We start from the raw sequence: 15,045 nt of genomic DNA, 5'->3' as shown, positions 1-15,045 counted from the left end.
AAAGACAAAATCCTCATTTGAACGAGATTAATTTCTAAACTGCCCCCTGTCTGCCTGAACCCAATCCAAAATTAATTCATCCAATTTCAGTATGAGATGCGACTGATTGGTGCGATGTGAAATACAAAACCCTAATTCATTTTCCATGACAAAACATATGTTACGATATCAGAGAAATTAATTGAAAGCAGTCGTAACAATAATTTGTATCAGTAGTTTACTGTTCGATTTGTTACAACGCCGACCTTGTGTACGCTTTGGTAAGTAAATATGACAAAATAATTTTAATATATGAGCATAATCTCCAAACTTACAAGGTAATAAAGATATCTCCATAATTAGGGTAATAAAATCTGTAACGTCATATAATAATTCACGCTCAAAAATGCGTAGTAGACGAACAATTTTTTTTTTGTCTGTAGCCGCTTTCAATTTTTTAATTTGTTGTTGTGGTAGTAAAACCCAAATACGTTATGACTTTCGTTCCCTAAAATTTCTTTTTTTAATTTACCAATTTAAACGGAAATTTTAGTTATTTCATTAACCTAATCAATAATAATAAAAATATCGAGTCAGTCTATTGTGAGGATTACAGATCAGCTGTTTATATCTAACCTAACTTTTTGCGTTGTTTCTGTTTTTATTCTGTAGACTGACGATTGGTGCGTTCACAATCGACTCTTCAACTTTGATGATAAATTTAAATGAACACCCAATACTAATTTTAAACTGAAAACCTCTAGATACTTCGTTCTACAATGAGAACTGGCAATACATTAATATTAAGCTTAATATTGAATTTTAAGCCAAATATTTTTAAAACAAAATGTTTCCTTTGTTAGAAAGTTCGTGTTGTTTAAATGGAAGCTACTTTGGCTTCCTCGCAGGTGTTTTTTACTAAAACTTTCAAATTACTGGCGTTAATATTTCATTAACGGCACAAAATGAACATTTTGTTAGCAATTAGCAAATAATGTTCCCAACAGAAATTTTACTTACATTTTCAGACACCAATTCACACTACAACTTTTATCTAAATAAATATAATACATACAATCATAATATGCGTTTTCATCAAATAAAATAAATATTTATTGTGCTATTCATACCCAGCAAACAATGTGATCCTCTCTATTGTCCCGATTTGGAACGATCACAAAAAATAAATTGAATCTATCAATAATTTGTAAGTGTGATGTGAGCTTGGAATTTTTTACACAGTAACACAGTGCCACTGTTACCATTATAACTATGTACATATAATATATAAAGAATATATTTTTAACTTGAGTGAAAGCAAACAGTTTCATTCTTGTCCACGAAACGTACCCACTTTGCAAACAAGGCCTGTTTGCATAACATTTTATCCTATTATCACCGAAAATATACATAATCGAACTGATTCTAATGTATATCAGTGAAGGTTGTTTCATATTTTGTTGTCAATATTGACTCCACAGTCTTACTATAATTACAATCTGATGATTAAATCAACAACATTGGAGAAGTGTTGTAACAACTGCTCCCAATGAAGTTATCACTGTTACCTTGTGAAACTAGGCATTAGTTTCTACTAGTTCTATCTCAGTAATTACAAAGGGCCTCATTTGCAATTAGTGAGACGATATTAACAAGTAAACTGTAGTGAGTTAAGTAATGTTTTCATCGAAGCCTGGGGACGGCAAATGATTGTTTGATTCCCAGTTCTATCGATTCGGATAAAAAATATTTTTAAAATGTAATACTCAATAGATCATTGTACTTTTGTTCCAATGCTTTTGCAATACGTTGATTACATAATTCAATTTTAATAAAGGATTGAGTAAAAAGTTTTATTAGTCTCAAAACATTTACCAGAATGGTAATATGAAAACATCCACCGGAATAACTACATAGTGCCATTGAGAGTTGATAGCTATTAAGCCCCTAATAACTAAGACAGAGCGATGTAATGTTCCACAAATGCCAACTAGGCCTTGTTTGTCCAAAATTTATTGCTTTCATTATAGGCTAATACAAAAATAGCCACACATGCTTATTGTTACAAACTATTCTTTTTATTACTGGTTTACTGTTCTTAGCAAGTCTCAAAGCGGTACCTTATTACTAATCGTTCTGTCCGTTTCATCTTATCTAACTAAATAAATGTATTTACTTATTTTAATTCCACAATTACGAGTACATAAAACAAACTATGGAAAATAGTTATTTGTATGTCAAGGCCGCGAAATCATTCTTTAACGTACCGAGAGAAAAATTGTCGTCGAGGCCGCTTGCGGCCGAGGCAGCACAATTTCAAGGACGTTAAAGGATTTCCCGGCCAAGGTGTACACATTTTTTTGTGTAACTGAAAATTTGTAATTATTATAAAACGAACAAGCAAAATTTGCTTCATTGTCACTAAATACATATATCTGCAGTAATAAGCTTTTTTTGCCCTACGGGTTTGCGGATTACTGTTTATAATTTCATACAAACATAAAATAACCATTCCAAAAAAATAAGATTTTTGTTACTATTCCCCACTCCTCTCATCCTCTGTTCTTTCCCTCCTCTTGCATATCTCTTTCATCCATCCTATCTCTCTTCCGTCTTCGCTCAGTGTTTCTCTTTCCATCCAATTCCTACTCCCTCTCCCCTTGCCGCTCTCTTTCCCGCTTTGCTTCTCCCTTCTATTCCGTATCTTCTTTCTTGTGCTTTGTGCTTCTTTCCCGTTTTCCATTTTCTTTGTCCTACTACCTTTTTATTCACCTTCTCTTTGTATCTTTTTTCGCCGGGTCGTCTTCTCTTCTTCTTCTAGAAATTTTTCTTCAGTTTCTCCTCTCTCTCATCCCATCTAAACCATTCCCCGTTTATTTGAATCTTTCTGTATCTTATTTTCATTTTTTTCCTCTATCTCTCTCTTCTGTAGCCACCTCTCTTAACTTCTTTTGTGTTTCCTTTTCTTCGTTTGTCAAATCGTCATCTCTCATCTATATAGGTACATCTTCTCACTTTTTCTTTCCTTCAACTTATAATAAATACATATAAATTCGGCTTACATGGCGCCATGGAAATGACATAAATAAAACAATTCATTTTGTAAATAATCGTAAAAATGTCGGAAGAGAAGTGTAGTGAAGTGATGTTTCAATTTTCTATGGGTACTCCTCCAGAGTACATTATAAATTCTGCGGTTTCTAATTTCATACCCGAAAAATTTAAACGCCAGTTATGTCAAATATTAAAATGACGTTTACTTTAAGGGCAAAATTGGATTTCGTGGCCTGTTTTAGGTATGCGAAGTGGGCGTTTCACGTACGGTTGCGCAAAAAATGTTTTATCATAGACAACATTGTTAAATGTTGTTTTAGGTTCTTTGATATAATACCAAATACTGAAATGGTCAGCGGCAAAATCGTAATCTTATTTAAATTACACTGGTTGTATTGTTATCATTTTTATTATATTCATGCCTTTAATTCAATCAATAATTAACCTTAACTGTTCTTTTTCAGATTTATTAGTATGTCAAACTTGTCTGTGAGTGTTGTGTACAATATGTCCAAAATTAATAAAATCCAAGTCAGTTCAATATTGCTGTCCCTTGAAAGAGCACGTTCTAACATAATAGTTATTATTTTTGTCGTTTCTCAGCAGTTTGGACCAACAACAACAAAAATCGTTGCGTAGCCGTAACAGGATTAAAACTTTATCAAATATTTATTAATAAAACATCTCAATTTATATTTTTTGCGTTTTTTATTGAAAGTACAATTAAGCATTTACAAACGCAAATGTTTAAACATTAAATACCTTTAGTAGCCTGGACAGACATTAATTTATTATCAGTCAGAAAATAGAAATAGACTTATTTTATTGACAAAAATGTCTTGATGTGAAAATAAATTAATGTTTTTTGATGTTGCTAAATCAAGAGCACATAAATCAAACTAAAACTGAACTGAAAAACTCTCATTTCCGGCAGGTTAAATCAATTAAGTATTTCCATGAGTAGAGATCTGTTGAATGATTTGAAAATAATTTCAATTTCCCGATATCTTTTCTCTAATGGGAACTGAAATATGGCGGATGCGCCGGGAAAGTTATCAGATAATAAATTCACTCTTTTCTTTTCGCTTTTGTTGGTCGGAAACAAAGATAGATAAGGTCATTAAAATTGAGGGCAACGAGACAAGATTGTGGTATTGCATGTTTATTGGTCATGCAGTTTTTGTTTTTACTTTTAGCACTTCAGAGGCCGTTACTGAAAGGCTAATTATGTTGAAAAAATCCAGAAAGTATTTGAGGTCGGGTCAAATCAGATTAAAAATAACATTTTCGTCTCAAGACACGTGTGTTATACCTGTCAAATACGTCGCACGTATCTTCCGCCCACGACCTCAAATCGCAACTTAATATGATCGATTTAATGTGAATGTCTTTATCCGGCAAAGTTCACTTTACGACGTCTGTGGGCGAATCATTCCAAAAAGCGCATTAAATGAGATGATTATTATCGGAAGCCAAATTGAATATTAACAACGTTAAGGGTATAAAAGCTTAATTATGTTCGGGGCAAAGTTCGGGAAGTGTATGAAATAATGGACTCTCCTAGAATATGCGACAGTTGAGGACAAATTTCGGATCACGTTTGGCCTTCCGTAGGCCGAGCGTCAAACAAAAGAAGGAATTCCTGTAAAAGATCGCGTCGGCGAAGTCTTGGGTATCCATGAAACAGGCAAACTTCCTTCCGGTTCGGTACGGTAAACTGGCTGAATCCTGTCAATGATGTGGAATGGAACTAGCCGAGATGAAGCTCTTCGTCAACAAGTTAAATTGGTCTTTTGTGGTGTTGTTTGCCCATATTTAACTTTCACTCAACCATTTAACCATTACTCAACTTTCATAACGGTTCGCTCTAATGTTATTCTTACTACTTTATTTTCTGTTATGCTTTTATTACAAGGAAAATAAAACTCGCCACCGCAGACAGTTGGAGCAAGTTTGCAGAATTTGTTTACGGATTCAGTCGTTCATAACTTTAAACTAAGTTTTTCTGATTCAAAGAAACTGATTAAATGCGTAACTTATACGACAAAGTTTTAAGTGGGTTACTAGAAAAATGAATGTGCAATCAGTGAGAAAATAAAATATAAGTACACACGGAATTTTTAAAATTCCTCCTCAGAGAATTATGAACAAAACAGTTTAATGTAATTTTCTTACTTGTTCGTAGTTTGCCGAGTCTTTTTCCCACGCAGCAAATCCTCTTTGTAGAAATTTGGATATGTTGCAAACACGCCATGTAAAAACTTCCGCAATTTCATGTTCTACAACACTTAAAGAGTGTTTGCTTTTAAAGCATTACAAAAGATTGCTTCGGAGTCAACACTGAATGAAAGCACTCGTTAATTCTACACTGTAACGGTAATTGGCAACACTGACAAATGATAGGTGGATAATTACTCACAAACTACCAAAGAAATATGTATTAAGACCAAGGATTCAAGTCAAGGATACACACTCAGATGACCTGAATTAAATGTTGCATGCCGAAAAATATATTACAATAGGGACAATGTTAATGACGTTAAGGACAAAGCTCTTTTTAAATCCAAATGATTGCAGTTAACTATACCTCAACCCAGATAATCTTTGGTTCATGTAGACGTCGTAATTTGTCTTATTTCACAATAGCATACTTGAAGATATTTAAATTTTATGTAAATTTATGGACGAAGTACGAAGTACACACAATTGGCTCCTTGAGAATAAAGTCAAAACATTAATGCTGAAATATGCTTTATATTAGTTATAATTCTAAAATACAGAGTCATTTTTAAAAAAAGAAATAGTAAGAGTAACAGTTCTCAATGGAACACACTCACCCAGAGAAATTCAAAATTTGTATCTAATTTTGTGAGTTGCTATCATTACAAAGGGCGTACATTTTGGGAATAATAGAAATATTTTCTTTCTCGTTGCACTTTTTGAAACAGGAAAATTTAATTTTTTAAAAGAAACATTTTTCGATCATTTTCGTCGTTTTCGTTTTCTCAATGTTTTTTAAATTACTCCCTATTTTTGACGAATGTTCGTAGATTATCCAATTGTAATTTATGCCCCTGTACTATGCATGATCTTTCTTCCGATAGTTTAACCACATGAAATTACAGTATTTGAAAATTCTTTAATTTTTTTTTAAATTTACGGTCTGAGTAAAATTATATTAGCATTAATTCATTACCTAATAATAATGATACCGCATATATCATCGGGTGTTCATTTAAATTTATCATCAAAGTTGGAGTGGAAGACTCGATTGTGAACGCACCACTCGTCCATCTGCAGAACAAAAACACAAACAACGCAAAAAGTGAGGTTAGATTTAAACAGCTGGTCCGTGATCTGATCTGTAATCCGTGGTGCCTTCACAATCGACTGTTCGACGCCTACTTTTAGGATACATTTAATGAACACCCGATGATATTACAAGAACAGTTGCTTACTTCTATCATTAAAAATATTTTATGATAAATACATTTTTTTTACTTTCAATTTAACTTCCGTTTACAAATTTTCACCCAACTTGCAATAAATTTTTCTTGTACACCGCTAATAATTAATTAAAAATAGCGACACGTTCTTTCTTTTCCGATGAAAAGGTTTCTGGTTGTCACATCACCAGCCTAACATTTTATTAATTTTTTTTAAGTAATCCATAAATCAAGGTTTTCAAATTAAACGACAGCAACATTTGCGATTGCGATCAACAGTAACAAGTTCATCCCCTGTTACTGAGACATGTGAACGGTATAAAATGTCACGATTTGACGCCCGGAGCTTTAATAAAAAACCTAAAAACGAATGATTGATTTTATAATGAATAAATATTTACCCGTACCTTGAATGTTACAATCAAGGTCTACTGTTTCAATGCATACTTTCCCCGCATCTCATCTCCAGGGTTTGAATATAAATTTAATAAAAAAATTGCGGAGATTTTATTTTTAGATAGCAGTTGCCGCAGTTTGTCTTCTGAATAAAATCTCTAATGGTTTTTCCAGTAAATCCTATTTTTATGCATTTACGGTAACGGAGACAAATTAGTTTTTAGATATTAATTTGTGTAGGCACCTTTCGCGCTACAGCTCGGTATAATAAAGTAATCAATTTCACAAAACCTACCACAAAAGCAATTTTCGCAGGTTGACATTTTGGGCGGAATGATGCTTCCATCAAATGGGTGACTTAGTTAAGGAATACATATTCCCAATTTGGCTTTTGTTCATTATTTACCTTTGTTTTTCATTTTACTAAAATGGAGCATTCATATTTCTAAATTAGGTATTGTACGGCCGTAACATTGAAAATAATTAGTTTGACGCCGATTTAGGTAGGTATTTATTAAAATCTTTTTTCCTTCCACCACCCGGCGGCACGGCAATTTTGCCGGAGTACATACACTATTACGGATATTACTATCACGCAATAGTGCAGTGCTTATATTTAAAAAAATATACTTTTTTCAAATTATTGATCCCCCATCTTCAACATCATTTCAAATTTCAGAAATCGTTTTGAAATCTTTTCTACAGAGATTATGGATAATAAGTTTGAGTTAAGTTTTCAATAAAGTACCTCAATTTCTACAATCAGTGAAATTTTGTTTCATTTATTTAAGTATTCCGAAATTAATTTTATAAATATCAACAAGATTTGCAACCATATCCATGTATTTTATATTTTATATGTAAGTATCATTTTATTCAAAAGATGAAATCAATTAAGACCAAAATTTCATACACAAAGAAATAGGTATAGTATTTGGGCTCAGATGGAGCAGAAATATCACAATACATTTTCTAAAAATTCTACTTTGCTACAAGTTTACCAAAAATATCTTGAATTTTCTCTTTTGGTATGAGCTAGAGCAAGACTGACGTGAACTCTTCAAACTCTTTAAAATCCTGGAACTGGGAAAAAAATAATCAACTAAATAGAGCATTTCAAACAACAGGATTAGAAAATTCCAAATTACTACCATCCATCTCGGAAATAAAAAAATTTTTGTTTTGTTTCTTCGTTTCATAAATAAATAGTTTCTTGGTGAATAAATAATCATATTTTATGAGACTTTCTAAGTTGTCTTATACAATAATTTTGAATGGTACCTATTAGATGTTTTATGAAAAGAAAAACTTAATTAAAAATAAATTTCATAACTCTTTGTAACTAATTTTACATAATCTTAAATTCAAGAATTCTAAATGATTTCACTAAAATATAGATTGCCCTTGGTAAACGCTGTGGATATGTTCCTTGCCAGTATCTCATTAAACTCAACTTACAAGACGATAGGCACTAACCTATCATGCTGTAGAATGTAGATAAAAATTCCTTAAACCTTCGTAATCTGTCTACTGAATAAGTATGTAGTTTCACGAAGATTAGACGCGCTGTCACAGTAAAGAGAGATTAAGTCTACAACTGACGTTTTCAGTTATTCGTTTCTGATTTGACTTCCATGAATATTCGCTTTAGAAGAACGGAAATAAATTCTACGGTTTGGCAAAAACGACATTTAAAAACAAAATCAAAACGATGTACAGTGGCGGCCATTAATTTGGAAACACCAAGATTTTTCTATTGTAAATTGTTTGTTACTTTGACAATGTTATTGACATATCAATTTCGGCTGCGACAGTCTGTTGAATGCGCTCAACGATGACATGGGTGACATGAGTTCATGACATAACGCTTACATTATCAAATATTAGAAATATCCAGTAAACTAGATTAGGCCGGTGTTTCCAAACTAATGGCCGCCAGTGTACTTGGACTGAAAAGATGAATGGTTGATTCTTTAAGCTTGAGAAAAGTATTAAGGCAAAGTTGTTTTGTTCATCAGATTATTTTATAGATTTGCTTATAGCATCTGACCAACTCCACCTCTACACTTCTCGTCATAAGCATCTTGTCAATGTCATCTCAAGATGATTCAAAGCTTCAGACAGAGCTTGTCTGTCTCTCTAATTAAAACGGGTTTCCTTTGAAAACGATTCGCATCATTAACTTTTGCCGATGATCAATCTCTATAAGCTACTCATTAGACATACCCTATCGTTCATTAACGATATTGACAGCATCTTTTATGTTAGATTTCCACCAATTTGTAAGTACCAGTAGATTAGTATCTTGGTGTTCTCGATAGTTCACCAAATGTGCAGAGCAAGTAATGTGCTTTAAAAGATGAAGTCATACCTTGGTTCATTGACTGCATGAACACCATTATGTTTGATGGAAGTAACAGAATAATGACAAACCGGCAATGGTTATTCTATTCGTGATTCAAAAGCAGATTGACAGGAAGCTATTATCTTTTATAACCTTTAAAACCCGTGGAGTGTCCGCACCATAAATCATAAGAGGAAAAGGTTTCAGCTTGTGATGTCCCATTTAACCTCCTAGCAGCAAATATAGCAATCTTTGACTGCTTTGAACCCTGATGCACTTTTCTCTTTTGTGATGTATCAGCAATACGGATAGTGTTCATTTAAATGTAATATCAAAGTTGCCGTTGAAGAGTCGATTGTGAAAACACCACGGATCACAGATCACGGACCAGCTGATTAAAATCTAACCTTATTTTTTGCATTGTTTGTGCCGGACGAGTAGTACGTTCACAATCGACTCTTCAACACCAGCTTTGAGGATAAATTTAAATTAACACCGTCTATGTAAACACCCGATACATTGGATCATACGATATTTTAAAATAAAATTATTTGAAATTCTTATTTCAAAAATGTTTTTCCTAAAATATGAATAATGCGACAATGAAGAATATTTAGATAAATCACACTTACAAAAGGCCATCTACTGAAAATTTTTCTTTCTTTCGTTAAACGGGTAACTTAGTTGAAAAATATTGCTAATTCCGGCTCTTGATAATTATCCACGTCAATTTTTAGAACGCAGGTTAAGACCACTAATTTTTCATCGTTAAGAAATGTGGGCTGGAGACATTAAAAATAAATTTAGGTGCACGCTTTTAAACTCTGGGTTGATTACTAATTATTATTTTACGAAACCACCAAACTGACGAGATTTTACTGTATATTTACGGTGGTGATAAAATAAAGTAGGTTTTTTGCTTTACTATTGTGCTTTTATTTTATTTTTTTGATTAGTAGTAACGTTCTTATTAGTGCTACCTTCAATAAATTCGCTCCAATTCGGCATTGATAGGCCTTTCGTTAGAGCGCATTAAAATCTGGTAATAAAGAAAATAAAATAGTAACATTTTGGTGGTGTTTTATTTATAACAGGAACACGGAAGAGTTTTACACCAAAATTAATCGCCTATTTGTTAAACCCTCATCGGTTTTAGCGGAAACGCCACAATAAATAAATAATAAATAAATAGAAATGTTTCGGAAGTCGACGGAACATTGATCGGCAGCTGATAAACGAGCCCAAGCCTCCATTTTCCTTTTCACCCTTGTGGAAAATTTTTAATAAAGACATCTGAATATTAATCGCAATTTATCCATCCAGAGCTTAATTGAAATTCGGCGTGACATCAAAGAATCCATCCGTTTTTGTAATTGACCGCAATCACGTCAGTTGTTAATTTATTTATTAAGGGGTAAGTGGGCTTTATAAATAAGAAAAAACATTTATCTTTTTAGGTCGTAGCATTGAACTTTTGCCGGTAAACAAATAGGAAATCAAAGGGGAACGTATGTCAACAGGTAGACGACGTACAAGGATAATGGCCTGTTCAGTGAAAAATTGACTAGAAAATTGTGATACTCGTATAAAGTGCTCGCTCACGAACACGGAAGGAAATAAGTGAAAATATTTTCCGTCGCAATCTCCATTAAAAATTTTAGTATGGTCGAGGCGTCTGCAATTTATGCAAAAACAACAAATGTCAATTATTTGAAGCATAATTTTTAATCATAGTAATGCCGTTTTATTTCTGGGTTTCCTGCTGGACATGAGGTCGCAGAAACGAGGGTTTTTGACTCCCTTCATTAACAATCAGGATAGAAGAGCACCGAGATGACTGCTTACTATTTGCATAACATCAAGTCCTATAATTTGTCCTCCTCAATTTTTTTTCATGCTGATAAAAATATGAAACATTCTTCTACATTTCAATTTGTTCAAGCTGTTCATTACTATTGATTTTTAACATTTTGATCAGAAATACATATTTTCTACCGTAGCTGCATAATATAATTTTTGAAATCTATTAGTAAAAAATAATAAAATAATGAACGTTGATTTATAAGTATTTGGCAACGATTTCGAATATCTTTTTTATTGCACGCCAGTCAAAAAATCAATCACACAAAGAACCAATAACTATCCATAAAAATTCGAGATCATCTCTACATCTTGCCGCACATTTCTATACATTATTTAAGACCACCGCCGTACCAAAATATTCATTCGTGACCCACTTAAAGCCTAATAAAAAATTGTACTTTATTGCCATCTTGGATAAAGCTGTTGGCTGCAAATTCGGCCATAAATTCTAAGTACGCTGGCATTTGCTTATTTGTTTTGCATTCTTCTGGCGACAATTTCATTATGCTTTGGTGTACTTATCGCGTTTTTACTTCAAAAGTTAAGCGTCACATCTACTATGCAGAACCGAAAGTTGGTTTTGAAAGTTTTTTTGTCGTTGAACACGAGATACGAGGTACGTAAATTTTTTTTATCTGGATTAGAACTTTTATGGAGATTTATTTAAAATTCCGTTGAGGGTTAAGTTTTCGACTATGAGAGACGAATCTGTGTAATGCAGTGAAATATCGCGTGTTAGAGTTCAATCCACTTGATACGTCAAACCGACGAGATGAAGAGATCAAACGGCGTTTATCGAATTTCATGTTAAATCGACTTCCGAGGGTAATAAGGTGTTTGACGGAAAAAGAAATGTAAAGCTTTTGCACAGGTGGCACTCTAATTTTATTTCTAATCTTTAAGATTTTGATTAACACAATTTTTTGCAAGGATCAATATTCCGTTAAATATCTACATATGTGTATATACCGAGTTATTATGAACGCTTCCATCATCGTAGTTGGCTGTGATTTACACGTTACATTTACATGTTAAAATTGTAATCAAATAAACAGATGCAATTTGTTGTAGGATAATTTGCTAAGACGTTTTCCTACATTTTAAATGATATTACCTAGAAGCCCCTCGTTTTTAGGCAACCAAGTAATCACATCATTATTTTTAATAGTGTAAGTACACTATGTACTGTAGATAACAACATTCCTCAGCACACTATGATGTTACATTTATAATAATCCTGAAGAAATGTGGTGGGGTGACGAAGAGTGGAAGTACAGTTGCGGCCGTTGAAATCTCAGACAGGAAACATTTAAACACTCTGTATAAATTTCGAAATTTGATTAGCGTAAACAGGATTTTCATCAAGGATTATAAAGTCAGTGTCAGTATTTGACATATTAGGTCAGAATCGCGCGTAACTTTTGAAATGCCGCAATGATCTGATTTGCAAAAATGTGTTTGACTGAGGGACGGTGTGAGTATAAGAGCCATTGCGAAAGAAATTAATGTGGATAATGTTTGAGTGACATTTTGAAAAACGTCACTTTCAATACCATTTACAAAGCCAAAAGTTTGGCGTTGTCAAAGTGTCTGAGTTTTCAACGGCCGCAACTGTACCTAATCAGTAAAATCTTCGTGAGAAATGAATATACATAATTTAACGGATAATGTGAAAACCTTTAAGAGTAATGAATTTTTTACCACACCTCTTTATTAACTAAATTCTAGTCAATCTAGATCTAATCAATAACGGGAGGCATATTTTAGTAATTAAAAATATTTCAACTACTTCGGGGTGATAAATGCAATTACTGACCAAGAAAATATCATTGTTTGTTGCCTCCCTTGAGATTTATAATGATGATAATCCTAAAGCACAAATAAAAAATATGTTTTTTTATTCTCGTTTTAACTTAAGAATAAATATTACAAATGATCTTACTTTTCTTATGTGCGTCGTACTTCCGCTCAACTTCGTTATATTGTGTACCGCCCACTCAGCATGATAATCCTTCAGAAATTTTAGTTAAATCTCATAAATTGTAAACGTATAAATATCCCCCTTCAAGAATTGTAATCATTAAACTTCAAGAATTATGACACTGTTTTATTGAGTCCAATAAATTACCAGGAACATGCCAATTCAACCAAATTTAACCACCTGCTCTACTTAATGGAAAACTTATTCAACTCCTTTTGCGCCCTAAAAGCTTTCCTCGGGCATTTAATGTAATTCTTAAAATAATTTTCGCGCAAAATAATATTCATGATATTTACAATTAACTTGAAATATTTTAAGTTACGAGAACCGACGCGTATTTTATTCATATTGACACATATTTATATCAGTGACTTGGAAAATAATTAAACGTAATAATACATTTTGATTTGGAAACTAGACAAGTTAACCATATAATTCAACAACAAGCTTCGTTCGCTGATTTATTTCGCTTTAGAACACTAAATAAAATCTGAAGTCTGCTACTTTATTCTCCAGTTTAATAAAACATTTCTCTTTTAATATAATACATTGTTGTCTGTTTACAAAGATGAATTTATCAATAACGCGGTTTAAATAACTCGATACGCTAACAGAATTTGAAGGGTTCAATGTATAAGCAAATTGGTTTTTTATGTCATTTCCAAGTAGCGGAATTTCGTCTTGTCTTGTGTTTCTGCATAGATATTCTCGTATTAAGTTTACAATAATTGTTTCAGACAACAATACAACTCTGACTGTCAGTAAATATTCGAGATTTAATTAATAGTCATACGCCAACTATATTCGATACAGATATTATTACCTCAGAATACGAGTAGATAAGTTATTGATCTGCAGAGACAAAAAGGTCTATCAAAAATGCAACAATAAACCAAATTTTGATTTGTTTCGTTTAATTATTCTTTATTCATAGTGAATAAAGTATCCGGGGTTCATTTAAATGTCTGTAGATTAAAAATACAAACAACGCAAAATTAAGTGAGGTTAGATTTAAACAACTGATCCGTGATCTGTAATCCATGGTGCGCTCACAATCGACTCTTCAACGCCAACTTTGAGAATAAATTTAGATGAATACCGGATATAACTAGGATAGACATTAATATTTAAAATTTAAATGATAAAAATTGTTTTGCATATAGTTTTTGATGGTTATATTTTAAGCTTTCAAATTTAGCCCTATCCACTTTCACGTCCGATGAATTTGACCCTTTATAGAAGATATTTTTATCAACATTATTAAAACATTCATTGAATTGAAAAACGCGGAAAACGAAAATTATTCATTGGACATTCCAATTTGTAAAAATTAATTTGATCAAAGTAACTTCTATTTTTAAACTGCCTACGCTTCCCACCCGCTTAATGGTTCTGTACAAAGGTGTTTGGAAACATTAATTACACAAGTAATTTACGCGAAGCTACATTATGCTAGAATAATTATTTACTAAATTATTTACGCAAAAATATTCACCAGGAAGTAAAACAGGACTAGGTGAAAATAGTGAGAAACAGTGAACCGCAACAAGACCCGTTTCGCCTGACACATTTTTTGCACGCACGGGTGAAATATTATATGGGGTGACTTCAGCAAGGGGTAGATTTAAATCATCATAAATTGCTTCTTGGCAAGTCCGATTAAGTTTAGTTGGGGTATAAGCGACTTTCACTCGCTGTCTATTATTACAACTTGTCGTAAGCAATATATTTTGAAATTTCATTCAATTATATTGAGGCTAGACGGTTGCTCGTTTACTTGTCTGATTTTTAATTTCACTTTTTGTGGGCGCTTCATTAGTGCGGTGCGATTAAGCGCACTGATGCGGTCGTATAAAGGGTAATGTGGAAGAGCTGTAGTCTCGTTAAATTAATACCTCCTAAAGATAGAAAATATGGAAGCGGTGTTGAAAATCTCAGATAAATCTTAGTTATTAGACTGCTTCGGAATATGTGAAATATGT

General features: G+C 32.7%; 1 protein-coding gene across 2 annotated transcripts in view; it reads left to right on the top strand.

The window, feature by feature from the left end:
• Positions 1-15,045, top strand: part of LOC138124832 (probable G-protein coupled receptor B0563.6) — a 134,285-nt gene that overhangs the window by 57,805 nt on the left and 61,435 nt on the right. Inside the window, exon 1 of one of the 2 annotated variants that reach the window (XM_069040018.1) lies at positions 204-260. The exons of the other annotated variant lie outside the window; for it this stretch is intronic. The gene's annotated coding sequence lies outside the window, so the exon portion shown is untranslated. Of the gene's footprint in view, positions 1-203; positions 261-15,045 lie in introns of those variants that run through there. 2 annotated transcript variants of the gene reach the window in all.

This window comes from Tenebrio molitor, chromosome 1, assembly GCF_963966145.1.
Source record: "Tenebrio molitor chromosome 1, icTenMoli1.1, whole genome shotgun sequence".
NCBI lineage: Eukaryota > Metazoa > Arthropoda > Insecta > Coleoptera > Tenebrionidae > Tenebrio > Tenebrio molitor.
The sequence above is the reverse complement of the archived record's forward strand: the minus strand, read 5'-3'. Positions and strand labels throughout refer to the sequence as shown.